We start from the raw sequence: 14523 nt of genomic DNA on the forward strand, positions 1-14523 counted from the left end.
TGTGACTCCCCTGCTCCCACCCTCGCTGAAACTTGACTCTGCCCCCTCCCGCACTGCCCTCTTTTCCTTCAAAAGATGAGAGACATCTATTTGTTGACTTATTCGTATTATTATGACAGAAGGTGGATTTTTGACAAGATGTTGACGCTTGCCTTAAATGCTTGCTTTCAGGTGTTTAATTATCCAACGTGCACATGTTGGGCATCTGCCATGTGCCAGGCCCTGGGACAGGGACCAGAGGTGTTCAAAGCCCCTGTTTTTCTTATAATTCACTGAGCACAAAACACACTTCCACTTGAACAAATATCTGTGGTGCTGTGTATTTTAATTTTGCAAGTCTAGCTCACCTTTTTATGTCAGCCACCTGAAAGTCAAGACATATCTTTTCATTTTAGTATTCCCCATTTCGAATAAATAGTCCCCCTCCTCAAGAAATTTGGAGTCTAGCCCTAACCGGTTTGGCTCTGTGGATAGAGCATCGGCCTGCGGACTGAAGGGTCCCAGGTTCGATTTGGATCAAGGGCATGTACAGTGGTTGGGGGCACATCCCCAGTGGGGGGTGTACAGGAGGCAGCTGATTGATGTTTCTGGCTCTCTGTCCCTCTCCCTTCCTCTCAATAAAATATATTTAAAAAAAGAAATTTGGAGTCTAGAAGAGAAAGGACTGATTGGTGAACAATTAAATGTTACCTAAACCAACATTCAGAACACAGGGTCTGGTTACCTAGGGCAGTGGTCGGCAAGCTCATTAGTCAACAGAGCCAAATATCAACAGTACAACGATTGAAATTTCTTTTGAGAGCCAAATTTTTTAAACTTAAACTATATAGGTAGGTACACTGCTATTAACTTAATTAGGGTACTCCTAAGGCTTAGGAAGAGCCACACTCAAGGGGCCAAAGAGCCGCATGTGGCTCGCTAGCCGCATTTTACTGACCACTGACTGATCTAGGGTGAACTAGGGGGAGACTGAGTTGAAATACTGGAAGTGCAGCCGCCTCAGAGAGGAGTCATTGCAAAGGGACCAGACAAGAAGAAAGGAAAGATAAGCTTCCCCCCCCCTTCAAAGGGTTGAGGGGCTAGGGGAGTGCAGGCAGAAGAACAGTACTGAGCATAAAAACAAAGGCACATTTGGAAAACCTCAAGTTATCAGTTTAGGGGGGTGTCTTTAAGAACAGAAGGATGTGCTGGGAAAGGTAGGTGGAGACTGTGTGGTGCAAGTTCAGCTTTAGTATGTGTGTACAGTAGGTCCTCGGGTTACGTCGGAGATCTGTTCCTACAGCAGAATAATTTTCGCTGTAGTCGGAACCCACCTACATAAGCACCTACGTCACTCACATGGAGCACATACACAGCAGTGATAAAGTGAAACAGAAAAAGAAATTAAAAGAAAGATAACAATTCCTGACCTTTACTCGTGGTAAATAAATAATAAAAAACATAAAGCACATATGTACATATGTCGAAATGACGGAACTTTTCTTTTTATAAATAAATGGAGTCCGACTTAACCCGAAGACTGCCAGTATTGGGAAGCAGCTGGAGCTTTCTGAACAGGGAAAGGATGACGTCAGGACGGGAATATAAGATCTACGTGATAGCCATGAGGAGCACTGACTGAAGATGGGTAAGGGACACTTGTTAGAAGACCATTGCCAAGACTGAGAACAACCTAAGGTCTTTCAGAAGGAGACTGGGTGTAAATGATGACACACCCAATCAGTGGAGTATTAGGTAACTGTAATGGAATGAGGCAGCTTTTTATGTGTAGCTATAGAAATATCTCTGGAATATATGGTTAAGTGAAAAAAGCAATATGCAGAATAATTTGTATGGTATTCCATCATTTATGTACAAACCATATATGCTGGGGTCCAACCCCAGCGGGTCCAGGGGTTCCCAAAGGTGTGGACGGAGGCGGCGAAGAAGGAATGACACGGAGACAGCGTTCAGTTGATCAGCAGCCTTGCCAGGATCTCTAGCCACAATCTCTAGCCAAGTTCTGTGTCCATGTTCTCTTGCTAGGTTTTCCAGCCAGGTTCAGTCACCAGGTTCTAGTCAGGTTCTCTTGCCATGTTCTATCCAGGTTCTGTAGCCAGGTTCTGTCTCTAGGTTCTGTGTCCAGTTTCTGTCCAGGATCATTTGCCATGTTCCGTCTCTAGGTTCTGTCTCTAGGTTCTGTAGCCAGTTTCTCCAGCCAAGCTCCATAGCTGGGTTCTGTCCAGGATCTTTTGCCATGTTCTCTCCAGCTAGGTTCTTCTGTCTCTAGGTTCTGTCGTCTAGGTTCTGTAGCAAGTTTCATGGCAGGTCCCTTGAAACAGCAAGGATGGACCAGCTCCCGGCACATATATGTATGTGCTTATATATGCATAGAAGATTTCTAGAAGGATAAACAAGAAACTAGGGAGATAGATAAGAAACTGATAGCAGGAGAGGAGAACTAGGTAATTACAAGGAAGGAATAAGAGATTTATTTTTCACAGTATATACTTTTTAAAAATGTATCTTTGTTGTTGAAAGTATTACAGATATCCCCCTTTTTTCCCCATTGCCACCCCTCCCCCCAGGCCTTCACCACACTATTGTCTGTGTCCCTAGGCTATGCATATGTGCAAATAAGTTCTTTAGTTAATAACCTCCTACCCCCACCCTGCTTCTCTCTGAGATTCATCAGTCTGTTCCATGCTTCTCGGGCTAGGCAAATGTGTATATTCCTGACAGTTCCTGGCATAGTTTGTATTCAATACATACTTGCCGTATGAATGGGTAAATTCAACAGTTATTAAACGTCTACTTATTGTCCAAGCACTGGGGTTTTAAAAAATGAGTAAGATATAAGCAAAAGGTAGCTTTTGCCTTCAAGGGGTTGGAATGAATAATATATAAGGATAAAAATTTGTTGAATGATGAGTGTTACCAATTTTCAGATACTGCCTAGTTACTGAAATTTGTGCAGTCCCCAATTATTTATTCAGCACCATAGGTGTGATAGACTCTGTTCCTGCTTCTGGGCGTAGAAAACTAACACATGGTCCAGTCTGCAGAGACATGCCATCTAGATAGGGAGACAGTAAAAAAAAATACTGTAATAAGTTGCTACCTAGGTAAAGACAGTTCTGTCCCTGGCTCAGTGGTAGGGCAAAGGGAGGTGTCTCCTTAGGGGCTCACTTTCTGAACTGTTTCACGTTTACCATTTCAATACAGTAGGTAGAAGGAAATAGACGTGGAGGAAAGCCTCATGTTATAGAGAAAAAGTAAGCCTTTTACAAAGTAAAGAAAAACGTTTTTCCTTTCATATTCCATTTTGGTTAAATAGTACAGGAAAGTGTTTCCCTTGGGGGAAAGACCTATAAGACAAAAAGTACAGTAAGTCCCCCCCGCCCTTGAGAATGTAAGAACAGAGAGCGTAGAGAAAAAATAAATCATATTTTAAAAATGTATTAACTAGCCTGCGGTGAATGCATGCTGATCAGATGTATGTATGTATGTATCAATGTATGTTGAGGATCAGAAGTTTCCAGGCCTGATGCAAACAGAATCTCTAATTTTAACTCCCTGGTTTACAGCCAACTCAAAGTAACTACTCTTTTTTTTTTTTTTAAGTAACTACTCTTCACATTTATATTTAATTTTTAACATACCATGTTCTATACAAGAAAACAATGACTACTATTTACTTAGCATCAGCAATCATCTGGCATAGAAGCCAAAAACTTCCACTTGGTAAGATTTTGATAAAAAAACAGGAAAGTGGAAAGACTCAAACTCTGCAGGCTGGTAAATTTGCCTTCTAAAATTCCTTTTTAGCAAGATGCAACAATTTTGTGCTATTGATTTCTCAAGAACAATGAATCTTAAAGAGAATTCTACAGGGAGCCTTCAATATTCTGGAAACTGGTCTCTAACATTTGCCTTCCCTGCAGACTTGAGGCTACATTAAAAAAGTACAAACGTGTTTTACTCATCAAAATGCAAAACCTTTGCTTTATGAAAGACCTGTTAAAAGTATGAAAAGACAAAATACAGTTGGAGAGAAAATATTTGCAAAAACACATATCCAACAAATTAGTTGCATTAGTATCTAGAAAACATACAGAACTCTCAAAACTCAATATTAAAAAATAAACAATCCACCTTTAAAAATGGGCAAAAAAACTTGAACAGACATTTCATTGAAGACAAATATAGATGGCAAATAAACACATGAAAAGATGCTCATTAGCCATTAGGGAAATGCACATTAAAACCACAAAGAGATATTACTATATACCTATCAGAATGGTTAAAACAAAATGCGATAGCACTAAATGCTGGCAAGGATACGGAGAAAGTAGATAATTTATACATTGCTGACAAAGATGTAAAATGGTACAGCCTTTCTGGGAACCAATTTGGCAAACACCATGTGACCCAGAAATTGCACTCTCAGGCATTTATCCCAGAGAAGAGATACATGTTCATGCAAAAACCTGTACACAAATGTTCATACAGCTTTGCTTATAAAAAGCCCCAAACTGGAAATATCCCAGATGTCTTTCAATGAGTGAATAGTTAAACTGTGGGACATCCACACCGTAGAATACTACTGACCAGTAAGAAGGAATAAACTGACATACAACAACTTGGGTAAGTGTAAAGGGAATTACGCTGTGTGAAGAAGCCAATCTCCCAAGGTTATATACTCCCAAGGTATGATTCCCTTTATGTGACAAAGTTATAGCAATGGAGAAGAGACTAGTGGCTGTCAGGGGTTAGAAACTAGGTGGGGAGGCGAGGGGGCTGCAGGAGGGAGGTGGATGTAGTTATTATCAAAGGGCAACACCACAGATCCTGTGGTGACGGAACTCTTCTTTGTCTCAGTGGCACGTGGTGGACAGGACCTGCTCATGTGGTGAAACTTCAGAGAGCTAAACATACCCGCCGTACCCTCCCCTCACCACACACAACTACAAACAAAACAGGAGAAACCTGATTATGACTATGGATTGTATCAATGTTAATATGATATTCCTACCATAGTTTGGCAAGATGTTACTTACCCCTGGAAACTAGGTAAAGGGTACACAGGACCTCTCTGTATTATTCCTTACAACTGCATGTGAATCAACAATAATCTCAACATTAAAATTTAATTTAAAATGTATTTTACGCCCTGGGTACTTTGGCTCAGTGGATAGAGCATCAGCCTACGGGCTGAAGGGTCCTGGGTTCGATTCTGGTCAAGGGCATGTACCTCCATTGCAGGCTCCTCCCTGGTCCAGGTTGGGGCGTGTGCAGGAGGCAACCAATCAATGTGTCTTTCTCACATCGATGTTTCTCTCTCTCTCTCCCTCTCTCTTCCATTCTCTCTAAAAAGTCAACAGAAAAATATTCTTGGGTGGGGATTTAAAAAAATAAATAAAAAAGAGAATAAATCTCATTAAAAAATAAAATGTATTTTACATTTTAGGTGCAATTGTGGTAATTTTCACAGGAAAAACTTTGTTTGGGAGGGGACAACACAGCAAGTAGGAATGGGTGGTGTACGGATTTTTTTCTCTGAACTTGTTCACAGAACAGAGTTCTTCCAGGTTCTGGCCCCTTGTTGCCCCAGAGAAGGGGGACCACCTGTGGAAACTGAGGGGCAAAGGAGAGACGGCAGGTGGTGCTCATTAATGTGATGCCCTCCATCAGGACCTCACCACAGTGGACACTATGAAGAAACTGAGGGCCAAGGGCAGACCCCCTCAGCGTTGGTCCGCCAGTGTGGAGCACAGCGCCTGACGAAAAGCCGTGATCCTTTAAGGTTTTTGTTAAATAAAGGACTGACAATTAAGTTGGATCTGGTTGGAAGAGTATGTTAAAGTTCACAAATTTGGTTCAGGCTCAAAATGACTTATGGTATACCGAGTTTTTTAGTAAAAATTTACATTGTCAGTAAATTGTAAAACTCTACAGATTTGTGTGCTTCCTCCTATTGTGGGTTCCCATATTGGTTCGAGTCTTTGTTTTATGTTAGTTACACACACATTACAACATGAGCTTTGTTATTTCTGACCCCTGACCCTCCCATTTGCGAGGAAAGGGTTTCCCTGTCTGATGGCTGTGAGTGACTCTTGGCTGCCGTTTCCCAGAAGCCCACATCAATGACGGAAAACAAAGGGGGATGAAAATGCCTGGCTGTGCGCTAGGCACAGGGTGTTCTTGCTGGTAAGTCTTTAACTGGAGCTGTGATGCTAAGGGTTCCTACTTCACTTGAGGCAGTTCTCTGGAGAACTCTAGCTGTCTCCGTTCTACGCATAGCCAGCCCAGGAAAATTCTTGTTCATTAAGCACATATTAAATCTGAAGGATGAGCTAGCTACACTTCAGAAACACATTGTGCGAGAATTCACTTTGCATTTTATCCCCAATTCACTTGCAAGATAAGAATGGTTGGTGGAATATGAAACTACCAGAGAAATGTGATGTGATGTCCCAAAACAGTCCAAGTCACAGTCCTATTGAAAGAGAGGGTGCTGCTTATTGAGGCCTTCCTTGCCCACTGCAGTAGGCACTCATCTCTCCCTTCTCTGAATTCTGACAGTATCTGCTGCTTACATCACTCCTATAAACATTTAAATATAAATGATCTTGTACTGTTACAGGTCGGGGAGGGGGAATCTGCCTGGATTCAAATATCTGCCAAGAAAACAAGGTAAGACCTAAAGTTTGTCTTCATGCGATAACTTCTTTCCAGTAAGATGTCAATGACTGCTGTTATCCTGGAACGTGTCCAATTAAGGAAGAGAGTGCACACCAATATTCCACCGCATCATCAGGTACTCTGGTGCTAGAACTCAGAGAAAGTGGGAACCTCTGGCGAAGCTCTGGGCCCTGACTACTGAGAAAGGCAAACTTCCTCTTACACGAAGATTCAATTCCCTCAGTCCTCAGGGCACCTGCTCCCACATATAACAGAGTTTCTTTCTGCTTGTACACTTTGACCAAATTATTCCACTTTTAGAAATCTATCCTAAAGAAATAATACAATACAGGGAAGGTTTTACAGACAAAGATTGCCCATTATAGTGTTTTCTCATCCTGAAAAGCTTGAAAGCATCTAAAGGATTGTTTATGAAAACTAAAGGGCGGATTATACAAAGTGGAAAACAGTCATACAAAAAATAAAGTATAATTGCCGCAAATTATATTTGGAAAGAATTTGTAATCATATGGGGGAATGTTTGTGCACTAATATTATACAAAAAGAAATCAGGATAACCCTACCAGCCTGACAAAAATGAAAAAGTTTTATAATACTTAGTGCTGGCAATGATCTGCAGCAGCAGGAACTCTCCCATGTGGAGGAGGGAACATCAACAGTTACAGTCCCTTTGAAGCACGAGTTGGCATCATCTCATAAACACGAAGCTATGCGTACCCTACGCCCCAGCCTCTCCACTCCTATGGATACACCTGGAGGACACATGTCAGTCAGGACCCCCATTCAAGGATGTTCATGGTGGTTATGGTCTCATCTGGAAACAAACGAATTGTCAACAACAGAATGGCTAAATAAATCACAGCACAGTTACTTTCCAATTAACATCAGTCATCTGTTGCTGAAAACCCAGCAGGCAGGCACACCCGCTCACATGTATGAGCACGCATTTAACACACATCAGCAGAAATGATCAGAAGTCACCAGGCATGCAACATGTAGGTTTTACAAAATATTCGCAGAGTTTGGTCATTTGGAGTTAAAAACAACAAATATTCCTTTCAAATATGAAAAGGGACTCTTGGAGGTTATAAGAGGAAAACAAATAAAACAAGTGTTCTCTATGAAAATGCTAACCAGAGCTTATTTCCCATGACCTTAATTCATTTTACAAAGTTAGATTTCTCTGGTATATGTAGCCGAACCTAATGCTGATTAACACAGACCCTAACAAAATGCCTGGTATGAAGTATCACAAATGTTGACACTTCCTGCTCACTCCATCCCTTGAAAATTCAGGGCAAAAAGATCACAGAAGCTCTGAAATATTTTGCTACAGAGGGGTAAGAAAAAAAATCTTTTTCCATTTCTTTTGTGTCTTCCTATAGCACCTCTATAGTACTCTGTACAGAGTCAGCAAATGACAATAGTTATTATTTATTTAAGCCTACTGCATCTGCACCAGAACTTAAATACATCAACTCTGAGTTATGCCAAACCTCTTCCTGCCCCCATCTCTATGATGGTAGGTGCCATTATTTTCCCATTTTACCGAGTAGCAATAGGGTCTCTGAATAGAATAAGTGGTTTGACCAACTAATAAATGACAACAGGGGAATTTGAGTCTGATTCTAGGCTTATCTTATGCAAAAGCTCATTTACCAAGTGTATATCCTTGGACAATTTCTGCAACCTTTCTAGGCCTCAGTTTCCACACCCGTAGAATGGGCATAATTGCATCCATTAAATGGTAACTGTCTCTTAATCAAAGGCCTATGCTGGCACTACTGAGAATATTAATGGGAAAGAAACTCAATGCATCTGGAAACTCCACTGTTGCATGTCTCCTCACATAATACTTAACTCACATGAACTTGACTTGCCCCCACTCCTGCTTGACCTTTCTCTGCTTCTCCCAAACAGTTTAATGTACAGGATTCCCAATAACCCCACAAGAAAGGTCTTGTTTCCTGTTCTTTCCCTGAAGAAAGAAAACAAATAGAGCTTTCGAAATTAAAAGTCATACCATTATGACTTTATCCTCCAGCTGAAGGCTCCTTGTAAATCTTTTGTTTTTAAATCACTTCCAAGCACTTTTAGATTTCCAGTTTTGCCCTTTAAGTTTCACAAAATGAGATATCAATTTTCATCTCACTTTAGAAGTGAAGGTCAAATTTCCTACAAGTATTTAGAAGTACTCACGTTCCTAGCTGACAGTTTTGAAAGGTATTCTACAGGTCTATGATTTCTCATTGCTTCTTCCCAGATCAGCTGTGCCTGATGCACTCCTAGTTAGTATTTCTGCCATTCCACTGAAGGGATGTCTTTCACAAAAAGACAGTATGTTGGGGTTTGAGAGAAAAAGAAGGTTTTAAACATGTTGCAGATCATGTGTCCCAGATCTTCTCTCATGTGAGTGGTAACCAGAAGCCACCATGCATGCAACATGTAGGTTTTTCAGAATATTAGCAGGGTGTGGTTTTTTGAAGTTAAAAAACAAACAAACATTCCTTTCAACTATGAAAAGGGACTCTTGATGGTGATAAGAGGAAAACCAAACAAATAAAAGATCTAAAAAGAGACTGAACAGCTTGTAAAGCTCGAGTTATAATTTCTGCTCTACCCAAAGAAGCAGAAAGTCCATATATTTCACTATAGTCTCCTGAAACCCATAACTGCAAAACTTTTTTTCTAGACAACACTCTAGAAATGGGAGGTTTTCCCATTCTGGCTTATTTCCATCTTTTACAAATAAAATTGCATTTGCCTTAATCAAAAAATATCAGAATGTTTTAGATATAATCAATTAGAATATAGATGATCAATTAGAATATATATCACTCATAAAACCCTACAGATACCTATTTATATTACTATGCTGCAAACATTTCCCTTATTTTGATATCAAATTGATTGTCTAAAGCTATACTGTCCAATAGAGTAGGCCTTAGCCACATGTGGCCAATGAGCAAATTTCCTACAAGTATTTACAAGTATTCACTTTCCTAGCTGACAGTTTGTACCCAATGGAAATAAAAAGGAACAGAAATGATAGTTTCTAAGGACTTACTTTAAAGGTGCCCATGCAACAGGGTACCTGAAACATTTTTTTCTTCTTTAATGTACTGAATCAGGTCAGAAAGTCACTGTGGCTTAAGGAGGTCAACATCTTAGAATTGAGGCGGAGGCCAACAAGTAAATGGAGGGACTCAGTCACTGTGCAAGTACGTACTAAAATGTGCATACTGGGGCGGAGGAAGTGAAGTTTAAATTTGATTTTATTAAATATTATTTAAAGACTGTATAAAAAATTCAAAATATCTCAATATTTCTTATTTTGACTAGATGTCAACATAAACAACAAAGGCCACTTTTATGTAGTTGCCAAAATATGAAAACACAAAGGCTAACAAGTTTTTTCTACATCTTTTTATAGGAATGTGAGATAAATATTATATAAATACATTATACTCATATTATGCATATAGCTCTTTCCCCCAAGTGACCTCTCAGGTAAAAATTAATCTTCCTTTGCTAGTAGCATATTATGTATAATTTTAGCATAGTATTTATAAGTCTAACTTATATTATAAATTATGTATATATCTACCACATCCCTATTAGAGTATGATCTTTTTGAAACAGAGGACTAATTTGCCCATTTTAAAAATTCATTACTGCCCAGCACAGTTCTTGCAATGGAAATCCTTCCATAAATGTGTGGGTATTTGAATATAGGTATACTAGAGGTATTTTAAAAAATTTATTGCTCTATGAAAGAAAGCCTAAACCTAATATTGAAGTATTCCATGATCTGGGAGTGAAAGATGCAGTGTCCACCAGTTGTCAATTTGCCCCAAATCAGTTGATAGATGAAACAGAACCCAATCTAAAAGGGCTTTTTCTAAACTTGACAAGCTTATTTTAAAGTTCAGTGGAAGAAAACCTAACTTTGAAGAAAAACAATATGGTGAGCTGGGGCAGGCAAGGTAAATTCTCTTTACCAGATATCAACACATTTTATAAGCAACAGTAATTCAGTTACCACGACTAAGAATAAGCCTGTAGACCAGTGGTTCTCAACCTTCCTAATGCCGCGACCCTTTAATACAGTTCCTCATGTTGTGGTGACCCCCAACCATAAAATTATTTTCGTTGCTATTTCATAACTGTAATTTTGCTACTGTTATGAATCGTAATGTAAATACCTGATATGCAGGATGTATTTTCATTGTTACAAATTGAACATAATTAAAGCATAGTGATTAATCACAAAAACAATATGTAATTATATATGTGTTTTCTGATGATCTTAGGCGACCCCTGTGAAAGGGTCGCTCGACCCCCAAAGGGGTCGCGACCCACAGGTTGAGAACCGCTGTTGTAGACCAATGAAGAGAGAGCTCAGAAACAGACCAATGTGTATTTGGAGGCACAGTCTGTGACAGAGGCAGCCCTACACATCAAGGGAGAAGGAAAACATTGGGAGTTCACCTGGAAAAAAGTAGAAAACTATTTCATGCCAAAATAAAAAAAAAATTCAGGTGCAATTAATCTCTGACAATTATGTCATATTTCCTATTGCTGGTGAGTCACTGAGAATTCCAAGTGGACTGTGCAATGCATGAAGTATACATTGTTTATAGATTGTTCGTACCCAATGGAAATAAAAAGGAACAGAAATGATGGTTTCTAAGGACTTACTTTAAAGGTGCCCATGCAACAGGGTACCTGAAACATTTTTTTCTCCTTTAATGTACTGAGTCAGGTCAGAAGTCAATGTGGCTTAAGGAGGTCAACATCTTAGAGTTGAGGTGGAGGCCAACAAGTAAATGGAGGGATTCGGTCACGGTGCAAGTACATGCTTCTGAAGACTTCTTTGAAGTTAACGCCATAAAGCTGAAACCACAGTCTATCTGAACAGCGACCGTGCTCCTGTGCTAAACAGCACCTCTGACCCACCTAAACTTGGTTGTTAACCGAGGCAAAGCTCATCTCACCCTCACCTGCCTGGAACTTAGCTACTCTCAGGGTCACCACACAGACACTCAGCGCCTCAGCAGGGAGAGAACTCCTCTGGGTGCTTCAGGGTTGCTTCCACCTGTAGCTCAGAGCCTGTGGTGACATTTCTTCCCTGACTTTGAGAGAGAGGGAGGCCAAACCCCCAAACTTGGGCTTTGAGAGAAAAAGATGGGTTTAAACACGTTGCAGATCACATATGTCCCAGATCAACTTTCACGTAAGTGCATTTCCTGCTTAAAGTTGTTTTTCCTGTTTTCCAGCTCTTATATCTTGACTTTCCTGTTTGATCCTGCAGTGATCGCATAACACAGATGTGGCACTGCTATGAACATTTAAAAAGTATTTTTTTCTATTACAGTTTACATTCAGTATTACTTTATACTAGTTTCAGGTGTATAGCAGAGTGGTTTGACAATCACATACTTTACAAAGTGGTCCCCCTGATATTTCTGGCACCCACCTGGCACCTTAGTTATTACAATATTACTGACTATATTCTCTATGCTAACTTTACATCCCCACAACTATTTGTGACTACCAATTTGTACTTCTTCATCCCTTCACCTTTTTGACCCAGCCCCCCAATCTTCCTCACCCCTGGCAACCCTCAGTCTGTTGCTATGAACATTTATATGAGTTTATAAGACTACCATAACAAAATGCCAGAGACTGGCTGGCTTAAATCACACAAATTTATTTTCTCATCATTCTGGAGGCTGGAAGTTCAAGATCAAGGTGAGAGCAGAGCTGCTTTCCTCGGAGGCCTCTCCTCGGCGTGCAGACGGCAGCCGCCTTGCTGCCTGGTCACCCCTCTGTGCACATAATCCTGGGATCTCAGTGTCCAAATTCCCTCTTCTTATGAGGACACCAGTCAGACTGGAGTAGGGCCCACCCTAGGGCCCCATTTTAACTTAATCACCCTGTGAAGGACACTATCTCCAAAAACAGTCATATTCTGAGGCACTGGGGGTTAGGGCTTCAACACATGTTATGTTGGGGGAGGGGCACAATAAGCCAGAACAACATTTATGTGATGATTAATTTGGCAAATACATGTAAGCAGCTGTGCTGTGAGGCCAGGAGGAACAGCTGTCTGTGAAAGAGAGGGGGTCTCTAAGCTGACGGAGAACTCCCCATCCCTGGAAAAATAAAACCCTGATTTCTTTTGTTGAAAACTGCTCATTTCAGTTAGGCAATTTCTTAAACTCCTACTTTCATCAGAGAGAGAGAGAGATGGAGTTATGTAAATAATTTTATCAAAAGAGGTCACTAGAGAGGTAATGAGGGGTTAACTGTCTTGAACAGCTCCTGCAAAAGACCGTCTTTTCTCCTTCCGAGCAGCTGCAATTCTCAAGATGCCAGTCCTATGTGCAAACACGTGTGCAGGGCCCAGTGATAAATGGGCCAAAAGTGAGAGTGTAGGGAGAGGAACGGAAGACGTGGGAGAAAAGGGAAACCAGTGAATTGAGGTTTTAAAGAAGGAAGTGCAGTTAAGAAAAATAAACACCCTATGGAGAGATAAGAACACATGGCAACGGTGCTTCTCTGGATGAAACCCTGGGGTAGGACTAACCAAGTGGACTTCTGGTGTGGAGAAGAGGTAACAGGAAGGAAAAAGCAGTATAAGGTATTTACAAAACTCAGTGATTCCTTTTTTAAATGAGATGTAGTCCACTTGGGAGATAGGGAGAGCATGGAGTTGTTGGTGGAGACAGCACCATAGCCACTGGGGGCAGGACTATGTTCTGCAGTCGCTGGGTCAAATGAGGAGTGGATTTTTCAGGTCAAGTACACAATACCCCCAAAGAATTGAACCTGAGATTAGCAAAGGCTCTACAGTCCCATGTTCTGGTGTTAAAAGTCTATACCATGCCTAAATAAGTATATTTAAAGAGCTGTAGCCGAAGATGAGATTTTATAATTAAATATCGATTTATATTGGATTTCCCGCTTGGCTGCAGAGTTTGGGATCTTTCCAGCATTACTTCCCTGCCAACTTCTAGGTAGCTTATCGTAATTTCCAAGTACTTCTGAATGTACATTTTCAACAGATGGGACTATTAAATGCTTAGTGAAAACAATGATCCATAGATGTGTTACCACCCACCAGTAGACAAAGCAGATCTCTCTGCTCCACTCTCATTCCAATAAATATTTACACCCTTCCCTGCACTCATTTCAAGACTGCAGTATATGGAATTTCATTGCTCTTTTACGGTGGATGCAAAAAACAGTTGATGATTTCCAGATTTTTCAATTAGTTTGCTCTCAGAATAATTCATTTTAAGCATACAAAATAGGCGCAGTTCATGGTCTGTAGATATTTTCATTTATATTTCAATCATACTTCTAAGTATGGTACCAATATTTTCTTTTCAAGTAGGAACTGTCTTTTAAAAAGTATTTACATAAAGCCTAGAACTGTACTACTTGCAGAATCTTCAAGAGTGTGTGGTCCAGCTTTCTTTTTTTTAGATGAGAAACTGAGACCTGGATTGTGTAAAATGGCTTGCTAAGCAGTGGCAGAGGCAGAGGAAGAGGTAGGAAAAGGAGAGAAAAGACTTTACTGTTACTGTGGAAACTGGCTGGGTGGCCAGATCCAAGTCTGTGTTCTTTCTCTCTCTCTCTCTCTCTCTCTCTCTCTCTCTCTCTCTCTCTCTCTCTCTCTCTCTCCCTCTCTCTAACACACACACACACACACACACACACACACACACACACACGAAAAAAGTCTGGAAATGAATCCTTGTCATGGTCTTAGGACAGTGGGGCTGAGACAGCTCAGGTAACTTGCCCTTGTGACTCTGAGTGCAATGCCCT

At 40.5% G+C, this 14523-nt stretch overlaps 1 protein-coding gene across 1 annotated transcript in view; it reads right to left on the reverse strand.

Moving 5' to 3' along the window:
* Positions 1-14523, reverse strand: part of TMCC3 (transmembrane and coiled-coil domain family 3) — a 216881-nt gene that overhangs the window by 68261 nt on the left and 134097 nt on the right. The gene's annotated exons all lie outside the window — the stretch shown is intronic.

Source organism: Myotis davidii, unplaced genomic scaffold (assembly GCF_000327345.1).
Source record: "Myotis davidii unplaced genomic scaffold, ASM32734v1 scaffold1373, whole genome shotgun sequence".
Lineage (NCBI taxonomy): Eukaryota > Metazoa > Chordata > Mammalia > Chiroptera > Vespertilionidae > Myotis > Myotis davidii.